The sequence below is a fragment of the Gavia stellata genome, chromosome 9 (assembly GCF_030936135.1).
Source record: "Gavia stellata isolate bGavSte3 chromosome 9, bGavSte3.hap2, whole genome shotgun sequence".
NCBI classification, from domain to species: domain Eukaryota; kingdom Metazoa; phylum Chordata; class Aves; order Gaviiformes; family Gaviidae; genus Gavia; species Gavia stellata.
The window spans coordinates 21,345,497-21,371,197 of NC_082602.1; positions in this window are offsets into that span (position 1 = coordinate 21,345,497).

Sequence of the window (25,701 nt, forward strand, 5' to 3'; positions counted from 1 at the left end):
CATCCCAGTGTGCAAGGAGCTGTACAGCTAGGGTTGGGGCTAAAAGGGTGCCACATTTATTTGTTCCTTGAGCTAAACATTGCCTTTGAACCTAGGCCGTATTATTATCTCAGAACGCCCCAGGCCTGTCATTCCCAACAGGACAGAATACAAACCAGATCAAAACAGCAATGCTTTATACTGCAGTTTCCATCTTCTGAGTATTTTACCAGCCAGAGGTTTCCAGAAACAATGTTTTTAGATCTCACCACTCCCCTGGAAATGTGCTCCATGAATGAATTACCAAAAGAGGAAGGAGGTTTGGATACCTGCATAGCAGAAGGATAAAATGTGCACGCTCCGGGCTTCTCTGGGGACCATGATATGCTGCCTGTCAGGTGGCTCTGCAGAGGGCCAGCTGGGGCCCACCAGCACTTACTAGCTCCATCCAGTTCAGGGCCAGCTCCGCAGGATCCCAGCTGGTTATTGCTACATTACTACACTGTGCCGAGGTTCTGGGAAGGTTTATTAGTGCTAGAATGAATCCAGCTGCATGTACTCCAACCTCAGCATCACTGGCATGGGTTCTGTGCAGTCCCAAAAATCCCTCCAAAGATAGCTGACAGCTGACTGTGCACACATGGAAAATTTATGCACATTATGATGCATATGTTATATTATTTATATAATAGTGTAAGTAAAATCAAGTGAAATAAAGTACAGTTTAATGTGTCATTATTTTAAAAATATGACTCAGAAAACCCAGAAGACAGATACGTGTATTCCGTTGTTAATACGTATACATTCCCCACCCAAATCAAGATTCAGAAATCAGGCTGCTGCAACACATGCTTAAATTAACCTTTGTGCTAGCATTGCCAGGAGATCTTGCCCTCAGGTTGTCATCACCATGTGGTGCCCCTTGGCTGGTGGCTCTGCATACCAGAGAGGATTGTAAAATGTCTTTTCAGAGTGATAGAACGTAATAATAGCACAGTCCTTATGGCAGATATAATTGGGTAAAGATACTATATGGTTTTGGATGTCCTTTTTTAAATGAAGCAAGCCTTGTTTAATCTCATTTAAAAAATCTTGCAAATTTGGGAGTGAAATCTATTTTCAGGTGAGCTGTGGCCAACAGAAGCACTTATTTGTCTTGCTTTCCCTTAGTCCCTTGATGCAGAATTGTTCTAGGGAACTGGCCATTTGTACTCATGTTTGAATTGCTTGAAGAATGGGGACCGTGTTTGCTGTCTACTCCCAAAATGGGCCCAGTACTGGTTAATAGAATATAAAAAGTGAAACATAAAAATATGTTTCACACCAAGTAGTCAGTAACACTAATTTCCAAAAAGCAAATATAAATAAGGCAAAAGAAAAATTTGTAATTACTCCCTTTAAAAAAAATGAAAAAAGGTACAACCTGATTTTGTTGCATTGATATTAGTAGAGCTGCAGTAGGTTGGAGTTTGCTCAGCCTCTCCTGCCTGCAGCTCTCCTGGTTTCCTTTTCCCTCTTGTTCCTGGACTTAACTGGTACAGATGCACAGCTGGACAGAGGTTTGGGTTGACCTGATAAGAGACTTTTCATTAGGGTTACAAATGAATATGAACTTGCTAGTGTCTTAGCAACAAAATACAGATGAAAAATGCCTGAGAGGGGCAAGACAAAAAATGATATAAAAATGCAGTATTTAATTGAGGGCTTCATTAACACGTCTAGCAGGTCAAATAGCATTACCTGCAAGAAGTGGAAATTTAGCTATAAAAAATAATAAAGCAACAGCAGAAAAAGGTGTTGTCCATATTTATATCCCATTCATTTACACGATATTTTTGGTACTCCATATCTAAATACTATGGAGACAGCAGTGGCAGCCACAAGTGAGTCCATTTACTGTAAAAATAAGCAGAATGCAATGAAAACTGTAATAGTGGGGGGATCATGAGGGCCTGAAATACCCTAGAGCTGGAAGGTACAGAAACCCAGGAGGCATCTCAGGGCAGGCTGGAGTAGGATCCCCTCTTCCGTCTGGGTGTGTGCACATTGCAGAGCATGCAGAAGAGGCTGGAGGCATCATGCCTGAGCCAGAGCCACCAAATTCCCATCACGCAGGTGGTCTGTGTGTGCCCAGAGGCCATCAGCGTGAGACCGCTGGTCCTCAGGCAGCCTGGTTGGGATCACCTTACTGGCTGGACTGCTGGAAATCTCAGAGGTATGGGCAGGTTCCTCAGGTCCTGCACAGGTAGACTTTCAGGTGGGAAAAAGGGGAGGTATCCAGGAAACTCAGATGCAGGTTAGACAAACTTCTCTCATGAATGGTTAGAGCTGATCTCTCCAGAAAACCCAGGGAGAGTCTGAACTAGTGCATCTGAATTATTTTCCTTTTTAAATGAAAAGCCACACAAACAATCTGAGAGGAATCTGCAGCTCCTCCTGTGCAGCATTACCACCACGCTTTTCATTTACTACTGAATGAAAATGAAGCTAAGCTCTGGGCACTCATTTGTCTTGTTTAGTTTCCCCCACCACGTTTTGGCACACACAACAGTGTATAGGGTGGGTGGGTATGGTTTTATAACGGACATTTTGCATTGCTTTCACAGTGTCCTGATGCCTTGCAGATCAGAGGCAAAGAAACGCTGAACTAGATGATGCTTTGAGGTCCCTTTCCACCTTGCTTTTTATGAGCCCATCAATCTGTCACAAATGCTCAAATGCTCCGTTTATTAACGTGGAGTGCAGACTTTTGGCTGGGGTCAGTGCCCCACCATTTCAGGAGCTGCAGAAACACCTGGCAGCTAATGGGGTCAAACCTTGCTCCCTGCCTATTATTATCACCCAGACTGGCAAGGCACAATAGCAGCCTCGTGGTGTGACAGCCCTATTCTACCGCACCCAGACTGCAGCTGGACCCACTGGAAACAGGCATTCTGCTTTGGAGAGGCTTGCAAGGCACAGGTGCTCCCAGATGGAGTGGGAGGCAGCAGATAGCAGTTTTCATACTGCTTTCACTTCAGTAACCTTTTCATCATGATCGTAGCCATGGCTGACCACCAAATTCAAATCCAGAAGGAAATCCCTACTCTTGGCATTTGGCCTCTGCTTCTCAAGCAACTTGCTACGAGCTTGGGGTATATCTCAAATGCTTAATTTTCTACTTGGCCATGAAACATTCTACCACCTTCCCTGCTCCCCCTTGCCAGCGGAGAAGCCATAGAGCAAAAGGTCATTGGAGCCTCAGCTCCCCACTTGCCGAAAAATGGGCTCAGCGGTCAGAGATGCCACAGAAAAAGTTTACACTGCCCCTGTTGTGCTTTGCATGTTTCCCAATGACCCTGCTGACAGTGATGGAGACAGGTTTCCAGTTTTTGCCTTCAGTTCTAAGCAGCTTTAAAAAGACGCATTATATAGAAAAGAGCCCCTTCCCTCTTAATCATTCATGATTTTGCCTCCCCTGCTTGGCACGAGTTATAATCTTTTTGAGAATTTATTAATAAATTATCAGTTGGGACATTTGGACCTCTGATGTCTGAAGCACTTCAAGCAAGCTATCCCCTATAAACTTTTGAAATGGGCAGCTTTCCATTGCTTGAGAGGATGAAGTAGTTGAGCAGAGGAGTTATATTAAATCCAGACACATTCAGTATTTAATGCCAATTAGGTCCTACTGACAAGGGAGGGATATCCTAGAGATCTGGCTTATGTCATGCCCTTCCTTTATCCCTTTTTGACAAGATGAAGGTGGAATGACCTCAAATAATAACATTGCCCTGCTGTTACTTTTGGTATAGTTGGCACATCATATTTTTTTGGTTATTGATGGTTCACAGCTTTCATGTGTTGCAATAAAGGAGTTTTAAGGTTTTTCCCACCATCAGTATTGAATACAGCTTCCAGCTATCCCTTGCTATTTAATTCCAGATGGATCGAATCTTTAATACCGCCTGCAGGCACATTACTAGCTAATGAGTTGCACTGGTCTGAGATCATCGCTCCAAACATTATTTCCTTGGTAAATATTTTTGGTTCAGACCTGAGAAACGGCAGAGGTACATGCAGTCAAGATATATAACCTGGCAAGGCTCTTGAAAGTTGAGTTGCAAATAACAATGGTTACATTTGTATTCTCTGTTTACAGTTTTCTTCCTGCAAATATGTTGAGGCTTAATTCAAACAATCAGCCCTGCCACAATGCTGGCAAATTCCCATGCTTACTGCACAGAGATGCACGTCTCAGGGACTTCTATTACTTTCTCTGTTACAGTATTGCAGCCCTTCCTTCACACTGGCGAATGCACTAATCCTAGCAACAACCCTGGCAGAGAAGTGAAATTGTTTCTCTTTCACAGATGCAAATGCTGATGAAGAAGAAAGGGACTAAAGTGCCAGAAATATTTAGAGGCTAAAAATGCATCCAAATGCTTAGTGAGATTTTTCAGAAGCTCCTGCATCCAGCTCGGGGCTGGATGCAACCGTGGGGAGGCTGTGCAGCTCTCGGCTTCTTCCTCATCATGAGACCTGCAGCCTTAGCATGATACTGGAAGCCGGTCACTTGGTGGGGGGAGCACACAGCCCTTTCAACCATCCTTCCCAGTAAACCTGCACCTGCTTTTCATGCCTGCTCAGGCATTCTTGTAGATCGTATCAGGCAAGAGTCTACTTCTCCAGCTCCTTTGAAAAGCTGAACTAATGGCCCCAGTCCTCTGAGACCTTTAAATACCTTGTGAAACAATTGATGTCTTGCCCACGGTTGCTCAGAGAGACTAGGACAGAAACAGGAGCCCAGCTTGGGTCCCCTACCTCTCAGCTGGCTGACCATGCTCTGCTGGCAGCTTCCCACTGGCTTACAGCCAAAGAAAGACCATCCAGTTCAAGGTATGTCTTTGTTACTGAGCAATGCTATCTGCATTTTTGGTAAAGTCCTGATTCTTTTACTCAAAAAAGTTATCTCAGTGGAGTCACTAGGCTGGAATCTGATCTCAGTTAACCTGGAACCACTTCAGCAATGCTAAGGGTTATTTCAGTTTTAATCTGAAGACACATTTTGTGTTTGTATGGTATTACGTCAGATTTACACAATTTTTGTGAGACCAGATCCCAGCCCAAAAAGTCTAATCCAGAACAGTGGCAGGATACTGTCAAAAAAGAGCTGAAAAAAATTAAAGCAAATAATTATGGAAACTGATTTAATAAACAAAACAATAAGAAACATGCCCCATTCAAAAATTCTTATGAAACACAGGTTTAATTGAATGCATACATGGGAAAATGCCAGTTTTCATGTAATTATAGCACATGCAGAAAGAATCAGATGATGTTAGGAACTAGAACAAGTGAAGAGGGAACTATTCATGCCAGAAAGCAGAGGTCTAATAAGACCTTGTCTGCACACATCTGGTCATCCATAGTCCAGTACAGACAAAAGCTACAAGGATGCTCAGGAAATTGGAGAATCTGTCCTGTGCAAGAGAACTAAACTTGCCTGCCTGGTTTGCATAGCTTAGCAAAACAGAGGTGAAGAGGCAGTGTGTTTACACCTTCCAGAAGTAGTGGGTGGCAGTGGGCAGAAAGTGCATAGAAGGAAAATCCAAAGAGCAATACTGGTACAAGAGCTAATAAGCATGATTATATTTTTACTAGAAATGAGAAGCAGTGGTATTCAGGATCAGGCATTCCAAATGTAGCAAAATTGGAAAAGAAATCTACTTTTAGATTGAGTTTAATGTGTTCAAGCAAATAGTGGGGTTACAGTGCACATGCCTGTGATAGCAAGAAAGTGGAGTGGATGAGTCATCTGGCCCCACCAGCACTGTGCTCCTACCACATTCTCACATCAACCCTTTGAAACACCAAATGTTGCTCCTACTAGAGGTTTTGTCACATCAAAGCCATCAGCACTTCCCTATCCATAGAAAATTAACATTTATGAGGGTTCAGATTACATCTCTGGGGACTTCCCATCCCACAAAAATGTTAGTTCTTGTGACTTTTCCTTCCTCTTAGTTCCTTTCTCTCTTTCATTTTTGTCTCAAGATTAAAGGAGAAGCTAAAATATCCACATTTCCCATAGGATAGAGATTCAGTGCTTTCACATGTCTTGCATTAACGTTTGTGCACACTAACGCAGCTCTGAATACTCCTAATAGTCTCTGGCAGGAACGATAACAGGTCACTGAGAGCTGGACCTGTCTGGTGGTTCTGGACTTGTCCAGGATGGGGGCAGAAGGAAAAGGTCCTTCTTACCTAACCTTGCAGAGTGCAAGGCAGCTCTCTATGCATTCCCTACTCCACCAGCAGTGTCAGGTAAGGGAGTAAGGTAGGATTTGGTCAACCTGACCTTTTTGAAGGGAAGTTTACTCCTCTAGTCCATCAAAATACAGCTCCTTGAGAAGTTCAACTCTGCTCCACCAGTGGTAGGCAGTGGCTGAAAGTCACCCAGGAGGTGACACCTGGAAAACTCCTCCAACCTTTTATGAGAACAAGTGCTCACATTCAAGTCAGACCCTACACTAGGGGCAGGGAGGATGGACCTGGAAGCTTAAGTGTTGGCACTTGTGAGGAGGGCTGGAAACCATCACTTTGACACAAAGATCTTTTCTTGGCTGCTTTTATCCCCCGTCCTCAATGAAGAGGCAACAGCAGAGCTGAATGCCCCCTAAGCCTTTACATCAAATGCCAAGTCCTTTTCATCACTTCTCCTCTGCCCACTAGATACCAGTGCCTTGCCTACTGCAAAGGAAATATCCCCTGGAATGCGTCCACATTCCGATGTTATGGGGCTACTGGGACTATTCTGGGATTATAATGGGATTATTCTACCTCTAGCTGTTTTATTAAATGTCATGTGATTGCCAGGGAAACCCTGAGGAACAGAGTAATACTGGCCCACAGTTTTGAATTTCACCTGGATCTGAGTCAATGGCTATAATATGTAAATAAAGTAGGCAGTGGATTAAAACCATTAAATCTAAGCCTGGGATATTCTAGGACAAACTACGCTTCCCTGATCCAGCGGAAAGCCTGTTTACTCAGCAATTTCATTAACAGAGAAAAGTTACCTTGCCTAGAATTAGCAGACATATTTCCCAAGCTGCCACTTCCATCAATATGACCTTTCTGGGGAGGTCTTTCAGAAGTGATTGTGGACGGACCATGAGTGCTCTGTGGGTGTAATTCCAGGGACTGACCTATTACGATGGAGCATGGCACGCAGCGAGGCTCCTCAATCAGAGGAGCTCTGGGAGAGCCAGATCCTCCCAACCCTACTGACGGGCTCCCATTGACTATTAAATTTTATAACAGTGTTTCTCAACTTTTTCCAACCAAAAAACACCTAACCTCTTGGAAAACAATCCTGGGGTCATCTTGTGCAGTGCTGTCATGGGAGTTATCATTCACAAACAGTTTAAAAAGCATACTTCGCTTTGAATATTTATTTACGATATAAATAATTTTACAATACAAATATATGGCCCTATAAATAAATGCCCCTTTCTGTTAAATTTATAATTCTTGCAGAGCTGTTCTGATGTCCTGCAGACCACCACTGAGCCACAGACTTCTGCCAGAAAAACCCCAGTTTACATGACACTTCTCTGAAGGAGAGCTTACAGAACTTTACTATAAACCCAGATGTTTTGGGTTTACTTATGTTAAGTTTTTTCCCTTGCTTTTTTTTCCGTACATATACCAAATGACTTTTTTTTTTCAGCTTCTCAGAAGTCACATTCTTAATGCTGGGTACAAAAAATAAATTATTAGAAGAAATTAGTATTCATCTTCTGCAACATTTTCTGAATGAGACTAACCACATTCATATATCAACAACAATCTCCAACATTTCCTCTAGATATTCAGTAACACCCCTAATATCTACAGAGCTGTGTTTCTTTTAATTTTTTTCCTTTTCCGGTTAATTCTTTTCTTAGTACAGACTCTCATCTTGCAAAAGGAGTCCATGTATACCAGTCCTGGAACAATGTTCAGGCTATAATGGTCTGTTTGACAAGAGTTCTTTGTGGGATCACAATCCTCAGCTGCAGTCTCTTCATGATAAATCTGGAAATTATTTGGGAAGAGGCAAGAAGAGAGGTGGCAAAGTTTGCCGAGGATATAGGGATTCTCAGAAACTGAGAAGAGGTGCAGGAGATCCCAGGTTACTGAGCAATGGGGAGATGAATGAGGTGGGTTTTATTTACAAATTTAATGCTAATAAGTACAAAGTAATGTTCATGGAAAAGAAACAACTCTAATTTCCCATACACAATAACGGGCTGTAAGTTAGGTAGTGGCACTCCTAGAAAAGAAATCTTGGAGTCATTACGCAGCCTGTGGAAAAACAGCTGCCTGCTTGGTAGTGATCAGAAAGCATGACGAGCCTTCGAGTGCAGTTCCACATTACATCCAGCAAATCTGAACAGGCTGGCTGCTGAAAGGGCAGTTGCCCTGTTCCCCTTGCTGTGTGCTCCCTCCCTCTGCCTTGCACCCCCCTGATGCTTGTCTGCCTCTTCAGCGAGCAAACTTACCCAGGAGAAGGCCAGCTATTTGTACTAAACTTACTGAGAAGAAGGAGCAGCTATTTGCATCATAGGTGTTATAAACTACGCAGATGAAATGCAGCTTGGTTTACAGGAATATGCTGAACGAGGTGTCCTTGCTGTGCACTTGAGGGCTGCAGTGGGGACATGCCCAGCATGGCCTGTACGTAATGTGGATGCTTAAGCCCCCGGAGCAACACCCCTCTCCTGCACCCCTGCCTTCACCAGGCTCCCGATTTTGTGATTTCTGTTGCAGCCTAGCCCCTGGCACCGCATGCCCGATGGCAATTCCTGGCCCTGTTTCCCACAGCATGGCCCCTCTGCAGGTCTGCTCTGCACCAATGGCAGGATTTGGCTCATGGGGGGCCCCAGCAGCCCAGGAAGCAGGAGACAGTGGATGGCATGCCCAGGGCAGGGCAGGAGGGCTCATGCAGCCTTGGGGGACTGCTTGCAATGGGACTGCAGCCTGGCAGTGCCTCCTTGCTCCTCTGCAATCGGATTTGGCAAAAGGAAGGGATTAAATCCTCTTAATAACCTTTGGTCCCTACTTGGCATATCCCCTGCCAGAATACGCACCTAGCATCCCATCCTGCTTCCCCATCTCCTGGGGCCCGTCTTCCTCATTAGCCTGGGCCCTTTGTGCCCATCCCATCCTCTCTCCCCTGCTCCATGGCCCTGCTCTCCAGCCTCTTCTGAATCTCTGTGGCCTGCCAGGCTTTCCCATGTTTTCCTCCCACTAGCACTGCCCTGCCACACACTGGAGTGGGTGCTGCCAACTACGGAGCAGGCAATCCATCTGCCAGTCCATAAAGTACAGTTCATTACACAGAGAGTAGAGGTCTGAAGTTAATCAGTCTGCAGAAGGTGCGGTGTGCCACAGGATTACTGCTCCCCTGCATGAAGAAGGCAGCTGCTCTCTTCACCAGATGACTATCCCTCCTGGGATGCTTTGGTCTTGAGAAAACTCAAACCAGACCCTATAAAGGCTGTTATACTTGTGCTGGCCAGGCAGACTCCGTCATCCTGCAAATTACTGCCACACATGCAGGGAAGTTGGAAAAGCAGGTAGGGTGGAAGTGTTTTTGGCACCTCTCCCAACTCCAGTGAATCACTGACCCAACTGGCGGTGATGTTATTAATTATTCAGTATTATTAAATATTTTGTTCATGATCATGTATAACAGTAACATTCTGTACTTCACATGAGGAATTTAATTTTTGTCTCATAGTGCCAAAAGGGACCTTGAGAGATCATCTAGTCTTTTCTCCTGCCCAGGGCAAGACCAGCTTCATCTAAAACCCTCCTGACAGATGTCACATTAGTTTGTCACATCCTATTCCCTTTCTCAGGGTCTGTTCTTCCAAGTTTTTCACCTTCATGATGCCATGGAAAAAGGTAATTGTGGATTCTGCCAAGATTTCAACAGTCTGCACCTGCAGGCAGGGCAGCGCCTGATATGACATCAACTGTAATTTCTGGCAGCCTTCAGCAAGCGTATCCCCTGCACCTCACCTGATTCGAGGACTGAAAGAGCTGCATCCCTGGCAGCTACAGAGAACCCACTGAGGTCAACTTGAACTAAGGAAAGGCATGAATTTGGATAGGCTCAATTAAACTGCATTAAGGTGAATCCACTTAGGGAAGAACAGTGCTACTGGAGTTCTGCAGCTGCAGGCAGCTGTGTGTCCCGCAAACAGCTGTGCACCGTGAGATAGCTGTGTGCCATGCAGAGGTGTGCGCCCTGAGACAGCTGTGCACCGTGAGATAGCTGTGTGCCATGCAGAGGTGTGTGCCATGCAGCCAGCTGCGTGCCATGTGAACATTGGGACAGCCTACAGACAACTGTGCACCCTGAAGACAGCTGTGTGCCATGTGGACAGCTGTGTGCCATACCGCAGCTGTGCTCCCTGCAGACAGCGGTGCACGCTGCAGACAGCTGTGTGCCCTGCAGGCAGCTGGGCCACAGAAGACCCTTCTGCTCACCACCACCTTGTAGGGTGCCAGAGCACAGGCATGCCAGTAAATGCACTTGGCAGAGTACTCTCCACTCATTTCTGTCAGAATAAGCTGGGTTAGCAAGGACCAATTATCAAATACCATATTAGAGTAATAGCATGACATCGTTTTGATGGAAGTAGTTTAAGGAGCAGTCTCAGAAACTGTTCTGGCTGCACATCAGGGAGGACGGTGACATCTGGTAGAGATGTCCCCATGAAACTGCTTCTGTACAGACTGAATAAGAGCATTTCAGACCAATATTCTCTGGCGTGCAAGGGACATGCTCTCTGCACATCAGGTAATTATAGTAGCACCCAAGGACTTAAATAGTGTTTCAAAAACCCATCAACAGCACCCATTGAAGACTGCAGGCATCCTCACAAGTGCTGCTGCACAGATGGTTTTGAACTGTGCATACTTGCTCCCAGTTGCTCTTCTAGTCTTCTCTACTGAGCTCTGGGCCTTCAGAAAGGGGTGGGGGTGCAGAAAGATTATCCTGATCTCACTTTCTGTTAAATCTTGTTCTCCACTTAGCTGCCAGCAAAATCTTGTACATGTTATCGGGCAGTAGCACTGATGCTGCTGGAGCTCTGGCCTAGGCTAGCACCTGTAACTGTACTCAGGATGACCCTTCAAGCCCAATTTTCTGTGGGATCTCAGTTCAACCTTTACATTAGTCTTATAAGCCCAGGCAAATGAAAGGAAAGAACATGGACCCAACCATTTGCTAGCCAAGGTAATGGCGCAGGCGATGCTTATTTGGACCTGTTTTTCTCCCACTCTTTCAGGTCTCCTTATCCCCCATAGGAGCTTGAAAATATGCTGTTTGCTAATGCAATCACTGACTCATCAGAAGTGTGTCTGTTGCTGAATATGCGCAAGGAAATGGCTTACACAGAAGAGCCACAGAGATTCACCTTAGCCAAATGTGCACTGGGCTCATGGCCCTAAGCTAGCCAAAGCTGGAGACTATGTGTTTAAAAAAGACTTTAAAAGGGAGATTTGCAATCACTGTAAAATAATGAGCAGATATCCTCTCCTCTGAGGCACGACCTAGGATTTATTTACCCCCTGTAGATAGACATTGAGAGAGAAAGCCAGCAACAATGTCAAGCAGCCATAAATATCCCTGTTTAGTGAACTAAGCAAAAAGAGGGTTACACAGATGGGGGATTCTTTAACTGGAAATACATGGATCTCTCACGTGGCCAGTAATATCTTAAGCATGCTTGTTTCTTGCCACACGTGCTCTGAAAGGGAGGCAATGTTAGCAGGGCTTCCGCAGATCAGGAGGATGAGATTCGCGTATGCGTTGATTGGCTACGGTACAGCTTCTGCAGGGGTACTTATGGCCACAGACAAACTGATCAGTCATTTTCCAATACCAGAATAAAACTGGAGTGCACTGATCCACACATCACTCCTCTCAGTCTCCAAGGAGCTAACGAACGGGATAGTTTATAATCTAGCAACGGACTGTTGTTTGCAACAGCAAAGCAAAGAGGAGCCAAACACTTCCAACTGAAAGAGGAAAAATCCCCTCACTTTTCAATTTTCATTTGTAACTCTTTTCTGGGGAGAAAAAATAAAAAGTTTCTGGCATACTTTGAATATTCATGTTCAGTGTGAAATCCCGCTTCATCACAACAGCTTCATTTGAAATCAGTCAATCGCCCTCCCACAAAAAACCCACCTGAGCCCACTTAAAGTGTGGTAGTGTCCCGCTACCACTCAGTTATCGTCTGTTTGTACCTTTTAAGAGTCTTTCATTGTCATGCCCTTATAGCACAGGGCTTTCTCAAGATGCTCTTTTCTTGTAGTTCACAGATGCAGTAACCGCCACACAACCCAAATGTGATACTGCCACAACTCCAATATCACCAAAGGTGCCACCACCATACTCCAGCTAGCTGTAGATGGTCTCAACTGATCCTGCAGTTGCTGCCATTGTTTGAAGTCTAAGGTCCCAAAATTATGTGATTCCACAAGGAACTCAACTTGCAACTTTTTTCCGAGGAATTTTATACAGTGCTTGCATTGCAAAGGAAAAGCTTAGAAATATGAACTTAAAAGGTATCAGAAGAGAAGGCGCCAACAGACATATACACCACTGTTTGCATTGCTGTTTTGTAAGATGTGAGATACTGAAGGTCTGTCATAATTTCTGAGTGCTTGCAGACAGCAGGACAGCATGCACCAGAGATTACTGTACAGTGCTTAAGGATGGAAAACAGCTAGAAGTCTTTCCTCTACAAGCTTGGACTGCAAAAATCTATTCTTTGATTTCTGTCCTTTGCATTGCTTACAAATATTGATGAAAGCTGTTGGCCCACACAGCCAGACTCCTCCTCATTCCTAGGACTTCTCTGTAGAGACATTAATAGAGGCAGGTAACAGGCTATTATTAATAACACACTTTATCAGTTTTCTGCACTTTCCTTTATTATCTAGCTACCTGTAACTACAGATGTGTCTCACATTACCTGCAAAAAGGTTATATTAGGAAAATTATGAAGCCAAACTGACAGAAGTGAGTGTTCTTGTTTCAGCTGGGATAGAGTTCATTTTTTTCCTAGTAGCTGGTATAGTACTGTGTTTTCAATTTAGGATGAGAATAATGTTGATAACACACTGATGTTTTAGTTGTTGCTGAGCAGTTCTTACACTAATTCAAGGACTTTTCGGCTTCTCATACTGCCCTGCCAGGTGCACAAGAGGCTGGGAGGGGACACAGTCAGGACAGCTGACCCAAACTGGCCAAAGGGATATTCCATACCATATAACATTATGCCGAAAAAAAAAGAAGTGGGGGTGGTTGGCCGGGCAGGGGTGGGGCATGGCCACTGCTTGGGAACTGGCTGGGCATCGGTCAGCAGGTGGTGAGCAATTACATTGTGCATCCCTTGTTCTGTATATTCTTTTATCATTATTACTATTTTCTTCCTTTTCTGTCCTACTAAATTGTTTTTACCTCAAGCCACGAATTTCCCCTTTTCTCTGATTCTCTCCCCCATCCCACTGCAGGGGAGGGAGCGAGTGGCTGTGTGGTGCTTAGTTGCTGGCTGGGGTTAAACCACGACAGTGAGGAAGTGTCGAATCTGTCTGATGGGTGGACTTAATCATTAGGATACAACCTTTCATTGCCAGTTACTTCAATCACTGTTTCTTTGCCTCCCCTCCCCCCCACCCATTCATTCTGATTTCAAATATATCTCTTTTGAATCTATGAGGTCTCACCTGCCTGAAGTGAGCTGATCAGTCTGCAGTCCTCAGGTAAGCACGGTGGGGAGAGGCCCTTGTCACAGGCAGCAGCCCAGAGTGCTCCCTGCAGCCTGAAGACACTGAGCTACCCCTCTGCGCTCCACATCCATTTGAAAATGGTCTCTCCGCCTGAATTTTTCACTTTTCACTTTTTCAGGTCCCTAGCCCTGGAGGGGGTGAGGAAGGTGAGGTAGGGGAAGGCACGCGATGACTGCCAAATTTCCATAAGGAAGAAAAACTCAACCTAGCTTAGATATCCAGCTGTGGGAAGACGATCACAGCTGTGCTGCTGCTGATGCGGAGTTAAGCGAGTCTCCCTGTGGGGGAAGGCTGATGTTCCCCCTCCCCTCTGCCTTTCCTGCTCGGTAGTTTAGGCAGCTCCCCCCACAATGTACCTTCTCCTGGGGTCCTCCCCGGTGCCTGGCTCCACACCTACCACTGCTGGGTACCCAGGACTCCATCTGCACTTGTGGATGCTGATGGGTATCAAGGCTCACAGCTCCTGTTTTGCCCTTGCAAAAGCAGCTGGAAGCCCCTAGGAACAGGCTTGAGAAGCAGTCCCACAGTCCGAATGCATCTCAGTATCTGGGTTGGTTTTAGTCCCTTGATCAAGTGCTTGCTAAATCACTGACATGCCCTTGGGAAACACTACCTTTAGACGCATTGTAAAGTGCACCTGAATTTGCTGTTTGCAGTTTTGTAGTGCATGTGATGCATTATTTTACAAATTCAAATCTATCTGCTTTTCCAGTAGACCCTTCTCATGGCTATACTTGTGCAAATCTGGAGTAGATCTTCTAATGTCACTGAAATTACTCTCAGTTTATACAGTGGGATCAAAACTTATTCCATGAGGTTTTGCACTAGATCCAGTTACAAATGATGGAAATGCTGAATGCAAGAAAAAAATCCATTAAACATGAGAAGAATTTTACAAACAGAGGCCTTTTTAATGGGAAATAAGTGGAGTTCTAGATTATTTATTAGGAATGCTTTTAGATGTAGTCGAAGTTTTACTGCACTGGCAGTAAAGGGATTCAAACACAACATACAAAAGGATTGTGAGTCCAAGAAAAAACTGTAACATATTAACAATAAATTAGACTGTTTAATGTGAGAAAGCTTAATAATGTTGGAATCCTTCCCTGTATACCATTAAAAAATCACACTGGATGACAAATGTCTGCCTACCTGCTGTGTGTGTATGGGCAAGAGGGAAAGAAGGGAAAATGTACATGGGAATAGCGGGGATACCTGACGCATGGGGATAACAAGGTTATACAGAGGTGAAGCCTAATTCAAGAAGGAGAGATTGGTAGAAAACAAAAAAAAACCAAGGTTAGTTTTTCAAGACCCACCACAGACCTCTGGCCAGCATTACACTGCCCAGATGACACAGAAGTCGCTTTCTGACCTTAAAAGCCAATGACTAAAAATCTCTCAGTATTCCTCCCACCACCATGTAGCTTCATCTCTTCAGACCCTTTCTACTCTCTATTGACAACCAACTTTTCCTTGCCAGTGTTCACAGCTAAGTGTTTCCATGCTGCTTTCCCCTGCAAAGGTCTTCTGCAGAAATATAAACCTAATATTGCAGAAGTAAAGCCAGACAGGACCATGATGCTGGGCTGCTGTGAATGGTGCATCCCGCAAATCCTGGAGTCTCCAGCTATCAACCAAGAAAAGTGAGCTGGCAGAAAACAGCCAAGTGCTCAGCTGTCCCTGAGTTGTGTCAAAATCAAAGCTGTCTGCAGAGTGTTTAGATTGAGAAATCAACATGTTATAAAGTCAAAAATGTTTCTCCCAGAAAGAATCTGGTGCTGGAAGGTCTATTCCATCTTCCAGATCTGGGATAAGCATTATGCTCAGTGTATACTCTACATGAGAAGATGTTAAAAATGTGTAATTTCAGAAAGTTTAAGATTTACAAATTTTCCCAAAATAAAGCCGGAAATATCCAAAGACTTGTCACAAATCCAGGGAAAAAAAATTAAAAAAAAAAATCATCTTTAAAAGCTTTTAATTTTAAACACAGACAGGAGGGTCCCTTAAAGCTTTCTTATTTACTTACCCAAAATTTTTCTGTAAATATAATGAGTTTGGAGAGGAAATATTTTGTTTTCCTGATAAATTCCAGGAATCCCGTTTTAATGGCATTTTTCAATTCAGCCAAATATACGTAGTTGTTAGTGTGGCCTCTGTAATCTAATCAAGCCATCTAGCTATCTGACATGATGGATGGAAAGCAGGAATATTGTATTTACTTTCCCATTGAAGGATAAGGGCCAAATTTTGCTCCCACTCACAGCACTTCAAATCCAGTCTAGCCCTTTTTATTTTCCTCTTGCTGTACTTGAGAATGGAATTTGGCCCTTAGGGTTAACTAATGCCAAAGGCAAATCATTTGCTTTGCTAATGAACCAATGAGCTTCCCTTCTTCACAGCTACACAAACAGCAATCACTTCATTACACTTTCAGATAGCCGCATTTTTCTGGAGAAAGAAAATATAATTAAGCAGTGTGATAGTAATCATGCCCTGGAACAGCTCAGTGCTTTTCATAAAATTACCTGTATCTGAAACTCTTTTAATCAGATTATTCCATTACTGGGTGCTGTGTAGGTAAAAAGCCTCTGCTAAGATCAGGGTTAAGTCAGAAAGTTTCCTAACAAAGACTACGTTTTATCTGAAAGCCATATATATACATATATATACATACGTGTGTTTATATATACGGCTTCTGAGATATATATATATGTAAAAAAGACTGCTTTTGGGTATCATTCATCAAAACAAATTTAGCAGAAAGATTTGTTCTGGAAACTTACATTTTTCTGTTCTTCCACCTTTGCTATATATATTACTTTTCCACCCAAAGAAAAGTACACATGCAAACAAAAAAATGGACCAGTTTCAAATCTCTTGATGCAATATATCTTTATTTTGTTGGGCAAGACGTATCCCAGTACACTCAGCTAAATCCAAGGTAGAGCTATTCTCAAATAAATTTTTAAGACGTAGCATTTGGCAGTAAAGATCACTTTTAGACACACAAGACAGTTTTTCTGAATTTCACTGAAGTCTAAGATTGCTTACCACACATGGTACTAAAATGTGAATAATATTTATGGCTAAATATTATTGAGAGCTCCATGCTCCAAATCCCTTTTGGGAAGTATCTTAGCTTAAGTGTCTAATCATCATGAATTCCTGAGCCATTGAAAACCTTCACACTGCCCTCCCAGAGCTGACTGCTTTCCAGTGCCCTGTGAAATAAACCCATCTTTCACCAAGTGAGTTTTCAGAGGATGTTTCATATTCTTTAATGAGAGATTTTTTAACTAAGAGAAGGTACATCCTTCTATATGGAAAAATTTTAGAAGCTGATTTTAACATTTTGTTTAGGTGAGAAACTCCAAAATGAAACATTTCAAAAGTACTAAAACTTTCTCAATTTAGTGATACCAGTTCAGAGAAAGATTCATTTTTCTTTCGGAAAATAACTTTTCAGAACATCTTTTTTTAAAACTTAGAAACGCATTTTAAGTCTTAAAAAATCAAAAGCAAAATGAAATGCTCTGAATCCTTTCACACACAATGCTTAAGCAATCCCCAATTTGTCTTTATTTGTTTCATTGTAGAATAGAAATGTTTTTGACATCTCATGCTGAATTTCCCATAAGACACAAAAGCCAGATCCTAATTCATTCACAGACTTAGATCGAACAGTATATGGTTTCTAATGAATGAAATCTAGCTTTTGGCACTGATTCACCAAGAATACTCGAGTGACACAGTGTAATACTAGAAGTTACTTCCTTAAGCTATTTTTTTCTCCACTAGCACTAGGTATTTTCCTCAAAGGAAACCTCTTTTAACGGAATGCACGTTTGTCTAATCTCATATGTGTTTAAATGGGCAAAATGCATCTTATTTTCTTACTAACAAAAGACTGTTTTTCTGTCACTTGATCGATCTGGTTTTTGGTAGAGCAATTAAAAAAATACCATAGATTCTTCATTAAAAAAACTCTTGTTTGGCTACTTGCCATGATTACAGAATGGGATCCATCCCTTCAGACAGGGAAAAAAAAAGATGCCCAGAGACAGACACACTGCTTCGCAAGGCTTCGCTGCTGCTGGATGGATCCTTCCATAGCACAGCCCTGTGCCAGCGGCACTCGGGTCCCTTCCCACGGCAAATCTGGAGGATCCAGACAGAGCTGGAGGGGGACTCTGGGAGCCCAGCAGTGCTCCACTGTGCTGAACACGGCCTCTGCATGGCAGTCGACCTCCAAGCACATCCTCGCCTCAGAGGGTTCTCTGAAGATAACACGCTAACCAGCGTGAAGTATCCTGCCCTGAGCACTTAGCAGTGCTCAGGGTGTCGAGTCTTATTTCTGGCAGGAGGAAAAAAAATCCAGTGCTGTTGTGAGTTACTTTTTTTGCTGCAATTTTGCCCATTTGCAAAGAACAAACAAAACTCCTTTCGCTGAACACGTCAGGACGGAGTCTCTCTGTTCGCAGCTCCAGTCCCCTTCCAAGCAGTCCTGTGCACAGGTGGCCCTGCCTTTTTGGCTGTTCTCCAGGCCACGACCCAAAGCTTAGGTATTGAGATATATCCTTGTTTCGTTCACTCTCAACTTCTCTCGTTCATTCTATGCCCATGTAGGTTACATCTACGCAGCTAAAAGGGACAGGAGGACCTAACCTCCTTGGTAGTAAAGTTACCAACATGTGTAAGTTACACAGATGGTAACACCCTTGTGCCAGGTGGCATCGCCAAGCTAAAGCTGGGCAGCAAGTATGCTGTCTCCTTCGAGGGGTTAGTGTGCCAGCCCTGTTTCATAAAGGCAGCCTGCAGAGCTCAGCTCATGGATCAGGGTGATGCCTTCACTCCCCGCGTGTGTGGATTCAGTCCCCACTGCTAATTACTCCTCTCGTAGCATCATACTATACATGCTGGCCTCAATCCAGCAAAGTACTTAACCACATGCCTAGCTTTAAGTAGACAAGTGACTATTGCTTGCATTACAATTTCAGGCTAAGCACATGCTTTAGTGTTTTGCTGAATTAAAGTCACAGGCAATACTTAAGAGACTTCTATATTTGATCTCTGCTCTACCCACTGTGACCCCTGTCTCAGATGCTGGCGTATGTTCATCTGTTCTGAATGCCTGAAGCTTACAGGAAGACCATGAAAGGGTTGTATTTGCCCAATGGACTCATGAATGACCGGGTTATTTATTCCCTGGAAATGATCTCTCAGAGGTGAAAACAGAAAGGTCAGGTGTGGATATGAATTTTTCAGGCTAGGTCTATTGCCCTTGCAGAGTTTATGCCTCCTGATCGGTCCTACTCTCAAGATGAGCAGTATTTTCCAGGTTGGAATAATAAAATGATTCTCTGTAAAGAAATTCCTCTGCCTAATGACCTTCTCACAGCTGCCATACCTAGAGCAAGAGACATGTCCTGTTGTCAACATCAGAAGGATCCTGGTGACCTTCTTTTTATGGTGTGGCTGAGAGCAGGACAGAATTGTAATTGCAATTCCATGCTCCTGACAGCTTCCAGATTTCATGTTGCAAATATTTTTTAGCCATAATTTGTTTTATCTTCCTGTCATCCTTGGGAAAGCAAAGCTGTTGGCTCTGTGCTTGGGTTAGTATCACTCTTCTCTGAGCAGACCCACCCACACAAAGTCTGCTGTAAATTGCACCCTCATGAGCAGTGCTTGGCTGAGGGGATCTAAAGAGCAAAGTCCTCTGGACACCAGGAGGGGCCCTGACGCAAGGCAGTAACAAAACTCGATTCTCCATCTACCTCCAGACATACTCAGCCCCTGCCAAGAGGCATCTCAAGACTCCCCCTAGGGATGCGAGAGCAATTAAACACCCATTCACTCCCTGGGAGCATTTTCCAACAAAGACTGGCCAACCTAATGGATCGTGCCAGCCACACTCCTTCCTAGAAGGGCAGTGGAAAGGATCATGTGTTGACCACGGCTGACTGAGAGCCAAGTCCCAAATGAATCCAGCTAAGGGATGGAAACTGTTAGACCTATGCAGCCCTAGCATGAGATCTCACAAACTAAGTCCAGCTGGTCTTAGCCCTTCATCTGTGTGTCACTATGAGCAGTGTAAATATTACCGGACTCCTGAGCATTAGGATTTTGCCTTCCTGCCTTTTCCCAAGCAGCCCGATATCTCTCTGTTCTCAGGCTGGCTGATGGACTCTCCAGCACCTCTGTTTGCCCTGTAATCTTCATCTACCTGGAGGTGGCAAAGAGTCTTCTACAAAGTACATTCAGTGCTTAGACCCTTCCCTTGCTGATAAAGGCAGGAAAGCCAAAGAAGAGAATAATTGCACTCTGTTACCTCTCAATATGAAAGCATTCACAGGGCCATCAGCTCCTCTCTCTCCAGCATCTAATATCCTTAATACAGACATCTCTTTTAGTGATATTTCTCAGACTGGTCCTTGTCTGCACCAAAACCCCAGTCCTTCACTCATGAAGTGTTAGGAAATCTTCTGGATTTATTTTAGAAGCAAAAATTTATCTGATGGCTCCTTGAAAGGAAAGGCTGTTTCTATGTAGACCAGCTACCTAAGTATTTGTACGTATATACAGGGATGCATACATACGGAGTGCACTATAAAGAAATCAGGACTATTTTCAGACGTGCCTAAATGGGTTACAGCCCTGAGCCTGTACCAGCTCTGCAGCCTTGAGGTTTGAGTGCAATACCTCCAGGCACAGTTGGGACCAGCTCGATGAGGGACTGATGGTAGGGCAGGCACCACACACGGCCTTAAGCCCGGGAGGCAGAAACCTACCCAGGACCTTGTAAAAAAACCTAAATCTGTTTCCCCACTTCAGGTGCCACTTCACTGTAAATATACAGTAACCATCATACAGCAAAATGCAGGGCATGGACATGTGAATGGGATCTCCTGAGAAAATCCCAGCTTCCCAAGGAAAGAAAAAAAGATTTGTCTAATCCTTATGACCTCTCAAATGAAAGCAGCTCTGCCTTAACTCAGGAAATGTCATTCCGGTTCAATTCCAGGACAGTAAGGGCTAAAGCATCATGGAGCTGTCTCTACATATCTTCGCAGTGCATTGTGTGTGAATGTATATAGGTATAGATACAGATACAGATATAGATATAGATATAGATATAGATATAGATACAGATACAGATACAGATACAGATATAGCTGATGAATGTCGGCATCTATGTGTGTCTGTCTCTACATATGTATGTATGTATGTAAATGAATGGGAAGATTTCACAGCAGGTCTGTCTGGAATGAAGCTTTCTCTTTCAGGAACCATTTCGATCTTATCCACTGTCTAAATGAGGACAAAAGTGGTTTCTTCTCAGAATTCAGATAGAAGAGCTATTCAGTCCTTAGGGAAAAAAAACCCCATGAAATTTAATAGAATGCAAAGGGTGACTTAGAGACGACAGTGAGCATGCAAAAATGAATGATACTGTCCCAGGCCAGGATTGAGGGACCACAGCCGGGAGCCAGCAAGGAGCTGTGCACAGCCTTGCAGGGCTGCTGCACCTCTCCTGAAGATGGAGAGGGCTCCAGAGCAGCCACGCCAGTGCTGGAGATGGCTGTGAAATGTGTGATTTAAGTTCTGATACTCATTGCCTTCGTTTACCATCGGCACAAAAACTAAATGAGGTGCAACAGCAAGACCTCATAAAAATACCAGTGCCGAGTCTCCTAATTTTTATCCCAAGCAGGCATCTGGATTAGCATGTGTCTCTGCAGAGTGAAAAGCCATGCTGCTCGTGTGTGGGGACTCGGTAATCCCAATACAACTGGCTAGTGACCAGGAATGATGCAGGAATTATTAGAAAACATCTGCTCCCCTGTCATATTCTGCACTATCTGCATTCCATCTGCTTTGGCTGGACATAACTTTTACTATAAATGTCTTGTGAATTGGTCCCTTTGGGATTCAGCTTGGTTTTAAAAGTATATGACAAGTGATGGAGGGAAAACAGCTAAATAAATCTGTTGTGGTGATTGCATTCCATATTACTAGCACTTCTTGAACCCTTTTGAGGGAAAACATTTCTTTGCTGAGTTACCTTACTGAATGAAATCATTTCTTCTGCTTGGGGAATGAAGATTTATTTATCTCAAATAATGTAGAAGGTCATTCTTCACTGGGCCTATAAACTGGATCATTCTTTTGGCAGCAGCTGCTGCTGAGCTATTAATGTCACTGGTAACATGAGAAAATAAATAAATAGAAATGTCCTCAGAAAAGCTAGGACAACTATAGACATGGAGGTAAATGTATGTGAAGATGTAATCTCATCTCCTGCAGTCCAGGATTTATACTCCAGTCTTCTCAGTGTCCAAGGGTAACAATCTGATGTGAAACAGGCAGGTCTGCTGCCCAAGCCTCAGCAGATGCCTAGTGCAACCAAGCCAGCCTGAGCTGCGCCCTGGGATGTCCACCTTGCAGTTTGCAAATCCAGAGGCTCTAGGCAAGAGCCCAGGGCTCCCCAGATCCAGCCCCTGGGTCAGGAGTGCGGGGAATAGGGATGGGCTGACAGCACCACAAGGCAATTCAAGGTAGAGACAGGGGAGAAAGCAGGAGGCAGAGAGGGGAGGTTAGACAGCTGGATCTGCAGTCCCAGACCCTGGGTGGGCTGGGTGGCCATGCCTACAGAGGTCTGGCTCTAAGCATGGCGTGGGAAAAGCCCACCAGAGATCAGGGAGCAGGAGGGCTGAAGTGCCACTTGTTTTCCCAGCACAGCAGCACATCTGCTGTGAGAGTTTTAGCAGCAAGCTGTGTATCAGAGCTAATCCCATTAGCCCTCTCCCTATCGTCTCCAAAAGCATGTGTTTGGAGAGGACAGACGCTGCATTGATCAAGTACTTTCCTGCCTCCCCTGCTGCCAGGTAGCTGGGCATGAATACAGCTGTGTGAACTTTCAGATTTCCGTTTTTTATTCTGAATTATGTTCTGAATTATTTGAATAATATTTCAGAATATTATTCTGAAATAAAATGCTAGGTAAACACTCCATTTATTCCTCGGCCTGGGAGAGGAAGATCAGTCTTTTTCAGATGTTTATGCCTGCCTTGCCTTCCAAGTTTTCCCTCGGGAAGTCTGGGCTGAGCTAGGAGCTGTACCTTAGCCCGAGGTGATTTCTAAAGAGCAGTCCAGAAAAGCTATGTGATATCTTGAGTGGTGACTGTTGCCTTAGCCTACATTATGTCTTCACCGTAGGTTTTTCTTCTTGGAATCAAAACCAAAAATATAGGCAGGCTGAAATAAGTACTTTTTTCTAGCAAGGTGAAAAGATAAAATGAATGGGAATATTCCATTCTAAACCTCGTATTCAATCCAAACCAAAAATGCCCCACTTGATAAATTTTAAAACAAAATATTTCCAAATAAAAGTTAATTACTTTGGAAAAGTGAAGAAGGAATGTTGCCACATTTTCAAAATTTCCCATGCATTTTTTTTAATTGGAAACTTTTCCTCAGCTGAAGAAAACTCCTGAAATAATTTTGTTCGCTCTGTAAACTTAAAATTTCATGAATTGACCAGGCTCACCAAAAATCCACTACACTCCAGCATCCATTCAGAAGCGTCTAACTCCTCCAGTCATTTCTTCATTTCTCTTGTAAGTGTCACCATCTCACACACACACTTCACAGTGCTATCGGGAAGTGAAATTCAAGAGGCCTACTTCAGTGGCTTACAAGCAGTGATTATCCCAGGCTATCTATGCTCTTCAGAAGTCACACTTCCTCAGCTCCCTATCTCCCCAGGCACATCTGGGCTGCAAGTCAGGCTGGCTCTGGCGAGCCCCTTCAAGCATCAGCCCCGGGTACGAGCAGCAGCCCCAGCTGCCTGCACTCGCACACACAAGAAAATTTTTCTGAATCAACTTTGCTCCTCTCTGTGTTATCAGGAAACAGGAATGTTTGTGATTATGTCTGGCGAAAACTAGTGCTGGGGGAATAGTAAGGAGCAGGCAGTCTGGGTTTGTTGCAGATAAGCATGAGAAGTTGTACTGATTAACCAATGTTTATCCAAGTTATTCCAACTTCTACAGTGAGCAAAATGAAGCTGCAAATCTCTCAAGCCCCGACTTCCTCCAGAGGTTTGCGACTGGTCTGGAAATGCCGCAAGAGGAACACAGTCTTGGCTAAAACCAAAAATCTGTACAAAAATATTCTTCATCTTTCTACAAAGCTCAGACTCTACAGTTCATAGGAGCGTGGATGGTGGTTAGAGGACCCCGGTGTGCTAACATTAGCCTTGTGTGAATAAGGAAAGCAGCAGTAGATACTGAGAAAGTACAGAGGAGAGAAGACAGAAAACCGAGCGTTTTGAACCTTAGCTGACTTATAGGAGTAAATTCAGAAGGGAAGAACCTCAGTCTTGCCAAATTGCCTGAGACATCTGGGCCAATATCCCGACTACAGTTATATTCAGAACCAGGTGCTCCTAAGGAAGAGAGAAACTGCCCGCTGGGGAAGTTGCTTACTAATTTACTTTATTAGCGGTTGTCTGCCAGTAAGTTTTATAACTTTCCCCAAACTCTTGTTTATGAAACTGCATTAATATCATTGTGAATATTCCCATGGCTTTGAGGAACCTCCTATTTTACTCTGAACCTCTCTAATCTCCAGGTATCAAAAGCCTCGTATTTATTTGCAACATGTGGAGAAGCCATTCCTCTAGCTACATTGAAATGTTATGACTCAACTTCATGGAGTATCTGTGCATATCCAGGATATTCCTGTGTTAGGAGACACAGCAACAGAAGCTCTGTGATGATCTGGCTTCTATACAGTCCTGATAGTCCTGTCTACTTCCATAACGTCCCTAGTTTTTTATCTCTGCTGTAAAGCGAGTCCCACTGTTTTCAGTATCTTCTTGCCCAACATGTTTTACTAGGCTGTAATCTCTCTTCCTGCCTCTAATCACACTTCTGATTCCAGAGCTTCCTTTTGGGATAGGGTCCCCACTGATACATGCAATGGCATTATGCTATTGACTGGCTTATTGTCCATCCTATCAGTGGTGCTGAAAGGAGCAATCCAACAGGCTGTGCAAATCTAGCAGCCCTTTCTTGGCACTGCGTTGGTACTATCTGCCTGATAGCTTTCCTTTCACCATAAGAAATGCAATTTGGCCTAAAGCTTTTCCGCCGTAACTATGTGAGATAGGAGTGTGAAGCCAGTGTAGCAAAACCCCTGGCACAAAGTTATAAACTAAAAGTGTGCTTTCCCCTTTGGTAGCCTTGCTCCATTCAGAAATGGTTTGAAGGGCTTGGAGGAGACCTCAGAGACTACTACATTTTTGTAGAAAGAATAACTTGTTTCAAGGCCAGCTCTGTATCCCCACAACACTTTTGGTCAGGCATGTGGTTTTTCCACCTATGGATGAGATGTGCAACCTTCGATGTGAATGAGATTATACCAGAACAAAGATGTCTTACTTTGGCCCAGCGTATCCCCAGCTGCCCACCGGAATGAACCATCCAGCTAGAAGGTGCATTTCTACAAGGAAAACAATGTACAGAAATTGTGTGAGATATGTACTGTTCCATGTTCTCCCAAAGCTATACGGTTGTGTGTAGGCAAATCCTATGCTAATAAAGGTTTGGTTTATTTCTGGTTTTGGGAAGGGAATGATGGGCACAGGGATTGGTTGCATGATGTTTGCTGTTTGAACTAGAATTTGACTTTGGATCAAGATGAATGTGAGTTTCCTCCTCCCCTGCATCCTCTCTCCCCCATATTTCTTTCTTTTAGATTTTACTGCTTTAGAGGTTTTTATTGGAAAACTGAAATACGAAACATGAAACTTTTTATTAAAACACTTTATAAAAAGCCCACTCATTTTTTCTTTCCCTTTCCATGAATCTT